Source organism: Drosophila guanche, unplaced genomic scaffold (assembly GCF_900245975.1).
Source record: "Drosophila guanche unplaced genomic scaffold, DGUA_6, whole genome shotgun sequence".
NCBI lineage: Eukaryota > Metazoa > Arthropoda > Insecta > Diptera > Drosophilidae > Drosophila > Drosophila guanche.
Window position 1 is genome coordinate 4,875,890 of NW_022995748.1, and position 12,320 is coordinate 4,888,209.

A 12,320-nucleotide genomic window follows, 5' to 3' on the forward strand; every position below is an offset into this window, starting at 1 on the left:
TTACAATAAATTCAAATTGGAGTAACTGTCTGACACTGTATTGATGGAGTAAATTATATAACTTGGAACCAAAATACCATCTAGTTTATGCATAAAATGCATAAAAACCTCTTAGGAAGACTCAACAATATTTTTCTTACTTCCATCTCCCACCTGCTGTTTAGGCAGAGAAGAGCATTTGTTTTGTTCATCGCTGCCTTTTAAGCCACCTACAAGTATTTCCGTATTAGGAATCCCTTTTCATTTCGCTGCACAGAAGATGACTGCTGAATCACTCTATTAGCCATGGCCACTCCAGACTTGCACCCTCCTCCAGCCTCCTCCAGAGCCCAGTAAAGGCTCAAGCTTATGCCTTGGCCCAGGGCACATCCGTTCCGTCTTTAAGCTGATGCTGAAAAAGTATTGATTGCACATAATTATAGGATTTCGATACGAGGCGAACAGAGAGGGCCATGCCAGGCCGCCTTCGAGCTTCATCTTTGAAAAAAGTGAAAAGTGAACCTGCAAAAGCGCGGGGAAAAGGTGGGCCAAAGAAGAGTAATAAATAAAGAACGGTCGCACTACTTGACCAACATTTGCTCATAATTAAGACCGACAACTGGTTTCGAGCAATGCTTGCCACTCACCCCTTGGAGTGCTTTCGTGTGCACCGCATAAAAATCGGAAGTTGCAGCTTTGCATTTAATGCGCTTATTTTAAAGAGTGTTGAAAGCGGAGCGCACTCAAAAAAGACTATATAAATAAATGGAGAGTAGCAAGAGGAGTGCTAAATGAGGGAAACCAAATGGTTAAATATATTTTGAGAAAGTTAATGCAATATTGGGAGGGGAGAAACTCAATTGGCAAGTGATGGGTCACCTTCATGCTGGTTTCGTGATTTTAGAGGATGTTTAACTGGGCTCCTAATGAAGACTTTCCCACCCACTTATCACTTTCGAAAGTTTCCAAAAAAGTTTGTCTTAAAACTGAAGAAAACTCTAAACATTTGATGGCTGTATTCACTTCACCTGCGGCAGCGTGACATGTCAGGATGGCTTTGAAGTTTTTCTGATTTGTTCTTTGACTTTTGTTGTGACATGTGCTTTTCTGTGAATAATAAAAACGTTTGGGTAAAAATGATGGGCATGGCGTGGCACAACTAAGAAAATGTACAAGAAGGCAGCCAAACGATGAATAAATGAAAATATATTCCGATTTGACGGCTACATACAGCTCTTTGACAGTTGGACAGATTGGGACTGAAATTAGTTTGACTGACTCCTCATGGCAGAGAGTCCATTTCGAAGCATCCTTGCTTAGGCTTTAAGCAGCTTAAGAATTAAGTCCGCGTAGGAAGAAAAGCTACCAGAAAAATCAATAATTTTCCTGCATTTTCTTTTTCCGCACGAACTTTTTTGGTGTCTCCCCCACATTGCCACGCCATTTTACAGAAAAAAAAAATAAAAGGAAGTAGCAAAAGAAAAAGAAAAATGAAAAGAAAAAGAAAAAGAAAAAAGAGAAGCCAAGATGGCGGGCAGACAGACGGAGAGGATACACACGGACACACACACGGATGGGGATACGGCCAGAGTTGGCATTCAGCGCACGGCCCCAGGACAATGCCAGCTCTGGGCCCATATATCCTTTTTCAACGAAATTTCAGCTTTCACTCGTTTCGCGTACGTGACCGTGTTGCCACCAAGGAGCTGTTGAAGTGGCAAATTCGCACAGCGCCACCAAGAGCATGAGCAGTAGGAGGAGGAGAAGGAGCAGAAAGTGGAGGGAGGCTGCTGGCAGAGTAATGGCTCTCAGGGAAGGAGAGGCGAGGGTTGAGGGCAGAGAGCCTGTGCGCCAGGTGGGTTGCGGGGGTGGTGGCAAAAAGTAGCAGTTTATTAGGCGCACCAAATTAACATAGGACTACTAATGACTGCGAAGGCAAACTAACTAAGCGGCAGAGAACCCACGAACTGGCATAAAAGGGGGAAGCAGCTGTGGGTTCTGGGAGTTTCCTTTTAAAATGGGCAGAATGCAGTCACTTCTGACGATTCCTAAGCATGCTATATGGCATCATTTTTATGAAAATAATATAAAGATAATGATCAAACGCTTTGTTCTAAATCTAATCAAAAGAAGGAATCATTCGCGAGCCAAAGTCTTTCGGCTGCACCACTTTAGGGATATGGGAAGTGCTTTCTGTGGAGCAGTTATTGTCTGCACAAACTTGTACGCATTTCTCCGATCGGCTAGCTATTGCATTATTGTTTCCTAGCAAAAAAAAATACCCATACATAACTCACCAAAAAACCAACGAGCGTTCAACGTTCCAAGCTGAGAAGTTGTTCACCGACAAATTATTACAACGCCTGCGCGGATTTACATTCTTTTCGGTGGGTGTTCCCCTCTGAGGCAGGCCAACCCCCTTTTGCTGTTGGATGCTGGAACAAAAAGGGGAAATGTAACCGCTTTCCCTTAAGCTTTTTGTCTCTCCCTTAGCTCTGGGTATCCCAGAGGAAATCAAAGGGAAGCACACAACGTATGGAGCTGAGTCTGTTGAAGTTGCTATAATATTTATATAGAGTTCATGTCTCTGTCTGTATATAGAGAGAAATTCCCCTTATAACACTCAAGTGGAAATGTGTGGCACACTCGAATGTACCAGATGCATGTGTACATATGTACATGAATGGTGGCATGGGTGTAAAAGGATGGTAGACAGACAGACAGTTGTTGGGGCTCCTTTCCTGTCCTTTCCTGTCCTTTCGTTTCGTTTCGTTTCGTTTCCTTTTCTGAACTATATTTGACAATCAAGCCGCAAGCATATGTTACCCGATAATTTGCCGAAAGTTTTAATGAAAGACATGGGACTCATTTTTCCTCAGCTTTCTCCTTCTCATTCCTTCCTTCTGTGTGTTCTGTGTGCGTGAGTTAATGTTCCTTTTCGTGTGTGTGTCGCCATTTTCTTGGTGTCTGTGTGGAAAAGCATATTTTGATGAGCTCGAGAAAAGTTACCGTCTTTTCCATTTGTGTGGGTTGTGCCGCCCCTTTCGTCTTGTGTGTTTGCAGAATTCTCATTTCATAAATGAAAATTGTGGCCTAGTAGCTGCAGGCAACTGTAATCACGCCATATCTGTTGAAAGTTTACAACTTAGTTACTCGAAAGGCTTTTTGGTTAACACAAACTGTAATAGGAATGACACAACAACCATTTTGATTTGTGGCTTTGAGCATTAGGAAGATTTTTCATAAATATTTGCTCTCTCCTTTGAAAATTAGGAGTTGCTCAGACGCGAGATTCTTGTTAATTTGAGGTTATTTAAAAGCCTGCTAAGATTACCGTAGATAGGGGACTTTAGTACAGAGCATCCTCAGCTTGAATATCATTTATTTAGATTTATTTCTAATGGTGCTAATTATTTTACACATTCTCAAGTTTTCATCACACAGCTCCATGACACTTTCTTTCTTAGCTTTGTTCATGGTCGTCTCCTATGCAGGAGACTTACTTACTTACTTCGAATTATAATCATAATAATTAAGAAAGGAGTTGCCTGTGTGTTCGCAGTCAACAAACATTTGCTTCGATTAATTGTCCAAATCTGGCATCCATAATCCATTCAGGAATCTTGCTCTCTACATGGCCGAGGTCGCCATACATTTCAAATGAAAGCACTGTAAAACATGAAATTGAGCGAGTCAATGGAAAGATTGTGCGGTGTTGGCCGTCCAAATCCGAACTTTCAGCGACTAATTTCCTACACAGCGCCAGCAAGCGATGAGGAGGACTCGTGCGAGACAGTTCCCGTTCCCGACATTTGCCCGATGAAAATTCAGCAGGAGAGTAGAATCAGTATTATGGACAAGCCATCGGAAAATAAGTCCTTGGAGACCTTTATCAGGGCCACCTTCGTGGATGTGGATCCCGTAACAGGTGGGCCCTGGTTGCGAGACAAGATCATCTATCGGTCCTCTTCCCGAAAAGCAAAGCCGCACTTCTCGCTGAAGCGCCGCAAAAAGTTTACCAATTTGGTTGCTGCCCGCTTGCGATTGAAGGTTGCCCCGGAACCTTTGAAGGAGCCGCTGGAGTGCATTGAGAGCGGGATGAAGGTGCTCTGGAAACGCGGACAGTCCACGGATAGCTGCATTGGACCAGAGGCTTGTCGAGTGCCGAACAGTACAGTGCCCACAGAACTGATTGGCGATCATCAACCTAGGGATTCTGCTCTTTTTAAGTGAATTAACTATTCCCCGGCCTAGAACCCATCTTCGTTATTATATTTTTTATATGTTTAATAAGTTCATTTCTCTATTCTTGGAAGAGTCAACTAATGCAAATATATGAAGTACACCCACAAAATCCCCAGTGCATCTCTTAGTCAGTTGCATTGACAAAAACTGGACACAGTCGTGGTGGGTGGAAGCTGCCACCACACTCCATATTGCTGGCCCCTTGCAGCGGGGCGGCACTCTGTCATAAAAATATGAACAGAGTCCAGTTCCTTCATCTCTTTTTTCCGTTGTGTCCACGTTGTTTGTAATAAGCGTAAAACTTTGACAGTTTGTTATCCGCATTTGTTTCGTGGCTTGCAGTTTTCATTTCCATTTCTTTTTTTGTACCGTTATTTTTCATTCCCAGTTTTTTTCCGTGTTTTTTTTTGCGTTGTAATTTAGCTGGCATTTTTTTGTCCCCCGGCGTGCACCTGTTAAAGTTGGAAAAGTGACAGCTCCAAGAGGCAGGGTGGCAGAGAGACAGAGACAACGACAGCGAGACTCTCTAAACGATTCTCACGGGAGGCATCGCCGAATAAGCGTTGCCCAGGAATGATCTAACAGTTTCTGACCCAGTTTCTCCATAGAATTGGAGAATTGGAAACCATTTAAACAGATGCATGTAATCTTGTGGTTATTCCCAAATACATTTGGGTTCCGTTTACGTTTTTTTTGTTTGTTAACATTTGGTTTCGTTTAATTTTTTGTTTGGTTAATTGTATGTAATACTTTTCTCACCTCTATCCGTTTTGGCTACCCTTATGGCAGGCACAACCTTAATTGCATCGTTTACCGCATTTTGGGCTGTAATTATTAACATACATTTTTTTTCGGGGATGCATAAGGCATATTTGCGGTTAGGTGTGGGCAAAAAAAGGAGGTGTGCCAGCCGCAATTATGTTGCATTTATGCCCGAAATTATGAAATGCAATCGATAAAGATTCTTCCAGAAAAAATGGTTAACAAATGTGAAGAGAAGACTTTTAAAGCGAATCTTTATTCTCTCAAATTTTAAACACATTTCTCCAATTGGCAGACAAAGACATAAACACAAAGGTAATTCCTGTTCGGCTTGCGTACAACGTTTATAATGGCTAAAATGTGCTTAGGATAGAGGAGGAAGATTCATTTGCGAGACGTGTTCCAGCTCTCTTAATCGCCTTGAAAACAACACTAGAAACAATAACGAGAATAGTTACAACAAGAGCAACGGAAAACTATGTTATATGTACGTATATCCTTATGCCGTCGTCCTGCGACATTCATGGTCTGACCAACGAACAGCAATTAAAATGGATTAAAAAGGCAGCAAACTGATTTATGAGCCAAGGAAGCCAAATAACGACAATACGACGAGGACAGAGCCCTGGGCCACCACCACTATATGGAAGCTGCTGCTGGTGGCTTTTGGCTTAGCCTCCGCCTCACTCGAAATTGAAATAATTGGGCAGTGAAGCAATTTAGAAGAATCACTTGCCATTTTCCAGTGCGTTCTCATTCGTTGCTTTGTCCCCAACGCTGTTCTGGCTTCAGATTGTTTTAGTTGCTCTAATTGAAAACATAAGAGGGAATTCGGGTTAGAGAAATGACTTCGGGGGCACCCTGTGTGTTCTCAGCTGGTGAAGATATAAACAATATTTAGATAAACACAAAAAGATTTGATGAAATCTTGCTGCTTTCTGTGATAAATAAATCTAGCATAGAAATGAAAATGTCTACATAACAACCAGATTCCTTTTCCAGATTAAGTAAATTCTTTCTTCCCTATTGAACACACGGTATCATTATGAGAAAGAGATTGGCACAGCCGATTACGATTCGAAAAAGAAAACTCTGTCACTGCTGTTTCTGCCCATTGCTACTTCTATTGCCACTGCCGATGCTATTGTTGTTGTTGTTGTTGTTGTTGATGCTGCTGCTGCTGTTGCAATTTGGCGCATACCCGTAGATCTGGCCAAGAGGAGTCGTTCATGTATTTGGAATTTATAACCGCATATAGCGCACATAAATCCAGGAGCAGCCAACAGCAGAGGCAGCGGCAGCAACGCCAACGACAAATCGAACTTTATGTGTTGCAATGGCAATGGTTGGCCATGGCCATATGCTGCCACGCCCCCAGACCCAGCAGCAGCAGCAGCCCCAGACAATCACAAAACCCACACCCACATCCAAGCCCTGGAAGCATTTCGGTGGAACTGTCGCCAAAGCTATTGCCACTGTTAGAAATAGCTGCCAGAGATTCGAATTGGAATTGAGTGCACTGAGAGAAAATTATGCTGTCTTTCAAGGATCTTAAGTTACGAATTCGTTGCTATTTGGAATCGATAATAAATTGGTAATATATTAATGGGTAATTGGTTTTTTTTCTTTAAAAATGATTTATCTGCTGATAGATCTTTTCTCTCTTAAAACAAGAATACAATTTTCGTTTAAGTATTATTTTAGTTATCCCAAAATAGTCTCTCTAATTCACTCTACAGAAAGTCCAATATTCGGGTCATACCCTTCTATTCTACTACATTTTCGCCCGGTGTGAGTCTGTATTAGCTGGAGGGGATGAGCTGGTGGAGATTGTTGTGTGTACAACGCTTATAATTGCTTGCTGTTGCTGTTGCCGTTGCCCCTGCTGCTGCTGGAACGTTCGCTGAGCACGCATCTCTATTTGCCACACCAGGGCCTCCCACACTCGGACTCGGCTTGTTGTAAAATGTAAAATTCCAAATAAATGGCAACGAGTGGCTCCCCCTGTCCCTGTCCCTGTCCCTGTCCATGGTTCGGCCACTGACCATGTCCCTGCTGCCACCGTTGGCATTGCTGCCACTTAAGCGCCTCGCTGCCGCCTCCACCATGTGTGTTATGGCCTAAAGTAAATCTTCATTAGATTTGCCAGAGTGACCAAAGGCTGCAATGGCAACAGCAACAGCAACACCAACAGCAACGGCAAAACCCATAAAAAGCAGCGCAACTGGACAAGAGTATTTATGGCCACTTTTGTTGTCATTTTAATTGATTTCAATTTTTGTGCATTGGGCAGCAGCCACTGCCACAGCAGTTCCTGTGAGATAAGGATGAGTTGCAAGACGATTCCCTCGGCTCTTCCAAAAAAATTGTTCAACTGCAATTCATCGTTAGAGCTCATACGATTTTATATTATTTATTTTATGCTGCTTGCCTTTATGTACGACTTGTAAATATGAAGTCAAGAATCTTCCACTCAAATATAATATATAGATTGGAAATAGCGTTCTAGTCGAACCCCTTAATATTATTCCATTGAATACATATTTCTTTAGATATCCTGAAACTTTCGTTCATTGCTTTCGCATCCCCAGTTAATTTATTCCCAGCCCAACCCATCTGCGCAGCCCGAAAAGTTTCACTAAATTGAATTCAACTCAAATTAAATGGAATGTGACTCAAGTGACCGACGAGTTCAACGTTCAAACAGCTCCACAGTAAATGACAACAGCTGGTACGGGTCGGAGACGGAGTCTCCCTTTAAAGTCCTTAAGCTTCAGTTCCACAGCCACTAACCGCTTGAGTCCACTCATTACCAATTGATGAAGCGCACACGATGGTAAAAATAAAATAACCGAAAACTTTATGAAATTTTGTGGTTGCTACCGTTTCTGAAAAATGTCTGCGGTCTGCTCTTCCTTTTATTTTGTGGGGTTTTTTTGTTGGCCCATAAAAAGCCCAACCGCATTGGCTGGCCAACCCCTAATTGTTGTGGCAATATGTACCCGATGTATCCTGTACATAATGTAAAATGTATGAGTATATAACAGTAAACTTGTGAAAGAGCAATAAAGATGATTAAAATGTAATTATCCTTAATATTCTGATGAACGAAACAGAAGAACGAAGGCAACTTTCAGGATGGTTAAATTTTAATTGATGAGCTACAGGGTTGAACTTTTTCAACTTTTTCCACAAGGGAGGATTGTCTCTCCAAGGATACCAGGAGGTGTGCTTTGTTTTTTGGCTTTTTGTGGGGTACCTGCAGCTGAGTGCAAATTAATTTGCTTGGAAAATTTGCCAACAACTTTGGCTCACTTCACTGTGAGAACCTTTTTCAATCATTTCATCGGGCCTGTCCTTTTTTAACGATGGGAAAATCTTGGAAAAATTGCAAGCGGTTGATTAGGTTTATTTCACTTAACTTCTGCCCAAAAATTGTGGGCATGAAATTCGCACTTGTTACGCCAATTATTGATGTTTGTCCTCGGCTGGCTTGTCCTCTGGGGACTTATCCATGGAGAGAGTAACCTGGAGGGTTGCCCTGGCCTGAAGTTCAGGCTGCAACTCAAGGGTGGAATTGGTAGATATTTTAATCACATATAGGCATATAATAAATGTCTTCCGAGTGTGTGGCAAATTGATATGTACATCGGCATATCAATTGCATTTTGTTCTATGCGGTTTGACGTGGTTCTGGTGTGGGTGGGAAATTCTTGTCCACTTTTGTGGAGCAGGTTGCAGGGGACGAGCTGTGTGATAAATGATGTCGATACATGTGAGTCATACTCGATGGGTGAGTCACAGGGATATGCATAGGTGAAATGTATGCTTTAAGATACTTTTAACAAACAAAAAGCCCACACAACGGGACCCTCTTCTAACCGAAAAATTCCATTCCATAAAAGACTAAATTAAATATTTTCATGATTATTAAAATGCTTTTTGTTAAACTGAAGAGAAGCCAGCTTGTTGCCATATCTCCGATTTATTCGATTCTACAGTTTTATGTCGAATGGCGATCATAAAGCCCAATCAATGAATTTATAATATCCATCATAAACGGCCCTTGAAGTGTGGAAAACATTAAGAGCAGCCCCAAGAAAGAAACGAATAGTTATGACCACAAAAATATGTGATAAAATATGCACAAAAGAGAGAGAAATAAAAAACATTCGAGGCGGAAAGTGTGAAGAAAAATATCAAATAGCCTCAAAGAGAGCCCATAAAAAACCAAACGGCTTACAAATTTCGGAACCACTTCAAGAATTCCCTTCGTGGATGCTAGCCGCTAGCATATAAAAAAAGCAACATGCATCCTTGGGCCAAGAGCCGAAATTAAAACGGCATTGTTGCGTGTGATCTCCACCAACAAAAATGTTGTATTTTTCTTTTTTAATATATGAGTGGAGAATGTTGCACCCGCTGGGTGACCCCGCAGGATGTATGTGTTGAAATGGCTGTAATGCAATGAAAGTTATGCGAGTGAAGGCCCAACATAGCCGAAAAGTAATAATATATACATACTCGTACGAGCATTGTGTGTTCCCTGAGCAGAACGAACCTCCCCTCTCATTAGCATTTATAGCGCCAGCTCTGGATGGAGGAAGTATTTACGATTTGGAGGCTGTCAAAAATGTTTTGAGATTTAATTGGAGGCAGGCATTTCTCTGGGGAGTACAGGCTAAACTTGTACCCATGTAATTTCACACTAATTGGAGGAATTGATATTGTAGTCGAATCGCTCCCTAAGCTCTCCCGAATGGTGGGCTGGGACGTGCCCACGGCATTTCCCGATCAATATGCATAATCAGCGTAATCAGTGCGTTAGTGGAGCTACCCACGGTTTGGGGGATTGCCATTGTAGCGATGAGGTGTGCCGCCGTTATAACGGTGTTATGTCGTTAATGTGCAATTGCCATGTTGCCAATACCAAAACCGTTCACACTCACAGGAACACACACAGAAGCTGGGTGAGCGTAGCACTTGTGCTCCAAATGGAGGCTGTTAAATTGTTAATGGGGTAATTCCTTACGCAGAAGGTACACTACGTGTCCGCCTAAGTAGCAGTCGTGGGAGGGGACTACAGAATAGTTGGGTATTATAACTGGCATATTGCTTACGGATGGCATATGTTTGTGCTTACATATTTGACAGACTTAATGCTTGATAGCATAAAGGTAAGAATTATTTATCCAAGTTAATTGTGTTGCAGAAGGTATTAACTATTTATAGGTAATGTTTTTGGTCCAGGCTATAACAGTATGAATATTATACATTATAATCAGAAATTATGATATTTTTACTGATACCTTTAATAGTTCCATCAGACTGCCATCTGCTGAGAGCGTTTAAGGTTTATCTTCTGTGTAATCATGGGATGTTGTTGGACGCACACTTAGAGTTGAACACACTGGCAATCATCTCTGGCAGCTCACACCCACACACATAGCATCCGTCCCCCCTTCCACACACTGCTTTGGCTGCACGTTTTTGTTGCTGTCTTTGTTAGATCCAGCGACGACATGTTGAAACTCGCGCGCCAATTTAACACTTGTCATTCGTGAGCGCTTCCTCTCTCTGCTTCTCCTCGCTCTGTTTGTGTGTCTTTCTCTCTTTCTTCTAGAAATATACAAAAAATGCGCAGCCGTATCATTTTCATTATAAATATAGCACTAGCGGGGGTTGTGTGAAGGGGGTGGAAGGGAAGGGGCGAGGGCTGGACCCAAGGGGATAAGCCACGAATTTATGACATTTTGATTTGCGTGAAATTTGCTTTTGGCACGCATGCGCCTGCCGGTCCACCGAAGTCCACTACCTCATCCACCTTTGTGTCACGTGCTGCCGAGGCTGCGCCTGCTGTCGTCGTCGTTATCCTGTTCGTTCTGTGTCACATTAAATGCGCTTAAAGCGCTAAACAAACCAGGCACCGATTCCCATTCCCATTTCCATTCCGATCCCGATCCCAAGTAGAGTCTGAGCCCAGTCGCCGTCGTCTCTGGGGCCCACCTATGGGTGCGTGTGCTTGGCACATTTAGCGTCATCGTTGGAGGTGTCCCGAGAGCTGGGCTGCGTTTCTGTTTCAAATTCGTATTTTGTTTTTTTTTTTTGTCCCCTTTGCTGCTTGCCAATTAAAGCGAAATATGCGCGCATGCGCAGCTCGCTCTGTGACCGCAGAACCCGAAGGTGCCATGGCCTGGGACGACAAAGCCCTGTATGCAACACACAATTTTTTGACATTTTTATGAGCAGGGAGCGCATATATCAAGTTGGAGCTAACACTGGAACGGAACGGACTCGGGAGTTGGGCATGGGAGTTGCAGATTCGGTTTGGGGGCCAAGCCAATATGAAAATTCCGCACATTCAGTTTTTTTTTGGTTGGTGTTTGTTTGCTCTTTGAAAGGGTATTGATAGTGGAAGAGTATTTTGAATTTTTGACTGTAAAAATAACTGTTATTGGAAAAGGACCATTCTCTGGATTGGCAAAAGTCACAAAAGAGATTTTCCGTAAGACACTTAAGTCTCAGGTTTAACTTGGGTATTTAAATGATTTAATGAAACAAGAAAATAAAGTGAACAAAAATTGTTTGACCCTCATTTACGAGCTCTGAAATAAACAAACCTTTTTGCATCTTCACCACTTCAACCACTTCAGAGTATCTTAAGCTGCGACTTTTCAAAGCTTTGCGTTCTGCATTTTTTGCTCATTTTTTGAATGCGGCGCCCACGTCGAGGTTAAAGAGGCGAGAGAGGCACATGTGAGCATTGCCCGGGGGCGCCAGTTTAGTCGGTTTCGCGCCTGCGCAGACACACACCGCTTTACACTCGGAATCTTCCTGCCAAGAGGACATATATCGTGCGAATATTATTTATATATCTTCCTACCACAAGGCCCAAATGAAACGCAAATATTTATCACCATTTTTTTTTGGTGTGTGAGCAGTGCACTCTGCAACTGCCCAGAAGACCGGTAAAAGGAGTGAGAAAAGAGGGAACTCAAAGTGAAATAAAGCATTCGGAGGTGCTCTGCTCACTCGTACCCCATCCTCCATAACCAGGTCGAAACAAATTGAACTGTAGGTGGTTTCTGACCACTGGCATCTGCTGTGTTGGCCCTTGTCATCTCCCGTTGTTATTTGCCTCATAAATTTGCTTACAGATTTTTACGCGTTTTTTCCGCGGTTGATTTGTATTTGTATAACCAACTTCTTCTGCTTCTTGGGGGGATAGCTGGGCAGAGAGCTCGTAGAGTTGGTCGGGGTTGGGTGGGGAAGCAAATTTCCGGGCACTGAATTATTGAACATGGCTGGGATTTATGACCCAGAGAATTGTGGAA